At 37.9% G+C, this 1,803-nt stretch overlaps 1 non-coding gene across 1 annotated transcript; it reads left to right on the top strand.

The window, feature by feature from the left end:
• The first annotated feature begins 1,423 nt into the window (after positions 1–1,423).
• Positions 1,424–1,530, top strand: LOC131173560 (small nucleolar RNA R71). Its single transcript, XR_009143876.1, has one exon. It is a non-coding gene; the product is annotated as a small nucleolar RNA R71 (small nucleolar RNA).
• Positions 1,531–1,803: the final 273 nt, after the last annotated feature.

Here is a 1,803-nt window from a genome sequence, read left to right as displayed (position 1 = left end):
TAACTGAAGAGAAATGTGGGTTGGCTTAAGATCTCCCATATTGAGCTTCTCATAAATGGAGAGGGGCATAAGGCTAACACTAGCCCCTAAATCACATAAAGCTTTTGTAGAACATGATTCCACAATGTGGCATGGAATTGAAAAACTCCCTGGATCCTTGAGCTTTGGAGGAAGTTTCCTTTGGAGAATAGCACTGCATTCTTCTGTCAAAGCTACAGTTTCATGGTCTTCAAGTTTCCTCTTGTTTGAGAGAATTTCTTTCAAGAATTTTGCATAAGAGGGCATTTGTGAAAGAGCATCAATAAAAGGCACATTTATGTAAAGCTTCTTCAAGACCTCTAAAAACTTCTCAAATTGCTTATCAAGCTTGGCTTTGTGAAATCTTTGTGGAAAGGGAAGTTGTGGCTTGTAAGGCTCTGGAGGTATGTACTTCTCTTCCTTCTCTTCAATTTTCTCTTTACATTTTTCTGCACTCTCTTGTTTTTCATTCTCTTGTTTTTCACTCTCATCAGTTTCTTTCTCATTTTCTCTCTTCTCACTATTTTCACTCTTCTCATCATTTACAACTTTTCCACTTCTTAAAATAATAGCTTGGCACTGCTCTCTTGGGTTTTCTGGTTGACTTGGAAGTTTTCCAAAAGACTTGGTACCTGAGGAAGATGCTTGTTGTGCAATCTGATTTTCCAGCATTCTGTTATGTGTTTGCATCTGTTCTAGCCTTGCTTTCATCTCTCTCATCTCCTCATCATGCTTATTTTGGTTAGCAAGAATCTGTTGTAATAAAGCTTCAGTGGTAGAACTTTGTTCTTGCTGTTTTGGTGGAGGTGCAGAATTCATGTTTTTCTGCTGAAAATTAGGCAATGGTTGCCTATTTTGCTGATATGGAATTCCTTGTTGCTGTTGTGGTTGAAAATTCTGATTTGGAACTTGACTTTGCTGATTTCCCCATAAAAAGTTGGGATGGTTCCTCCAATTTGGATTATAAGTTTGAGAATAAGGATTCCCCATTTGTTTGTTTCCATAATTACCAACATATGCTGCTTGCTCTCCATAGTCTATTCCACACCTGGTAGTTCCTTCTGCATAAGCCACTTGTTGTGAACTTCCAGATGATGATGATGAACTAACCAACATACTCAAATCTTCCATCTTCTTAGCCAAAACATTTGTAAGTGCATCGAACTTTGCATTAATCATGTTGAATGGATCAAGATCATACATTCCAGCAGCTTGCCTCTTTTGAGTTGGAGCTGGTCCTCTTGGACTACTCCAAAGATGAGTATTCTTTGCAATTTTCTCCAATAGCTCATAAGCTTCATCTTCATGCTTCATAATAAATTCTCCTCCTGTTTGAGCATCAATAATCCCTCTGATTGCAGGAGTGACATTTGTGTAAAAATTCTGATTTATCATTCATTTCGGAATGGCATGATGTGGGCATTGTCTCTCTAATTCCTTCCATCTCATCCATGACTCATATAGAGTTTCATCTTCTCTTGGTCTAAAAGCTGTCATTTGATTCCTCAATTCTTGAGTTTTTCCAGGTGGAAAATATTGTGCAAGAAATGCATCAGTGAGTTGCTCCCAATTTGTGATGGAGTTGTGAGGTAAAGAATCAAGCCAATCCAATGCTCTATCTTTCAAAGAGAACGGGAATAGCTTCAATCTTGCTGCATCATCAGATACTCCAGGTTGTTTTTGCATATCACAAATCATAGCAAACTTTTTCAGATGTGTGTGTGGATTTTCAGAAGGATGTCCTCCAAATTGAGAATTCTGAATCATTTGAAGAACTCCAAAATC

Source organism: Hevea brasiliensis, chromosome 14 (assembly GCF_030052815.1).
Source record: "Hevea brasiliensis isolate MT/VB/25A 57/8 chromosome 14, ASM3005281v1, whole genome shotgun sequence".
Lineage (NCBI taxonomy): Eukaryota > Viridiplantae > Streptophyta > Magnoliopsida > Malpighiales > Euphorbiaceae > Hevea > Hevea brasiliensis.
The sequence above is the reverse complement of the archived record's forward strand: the minus strand, read 5'-3'. Positions and strand labels throughout refer to the sequence as shown.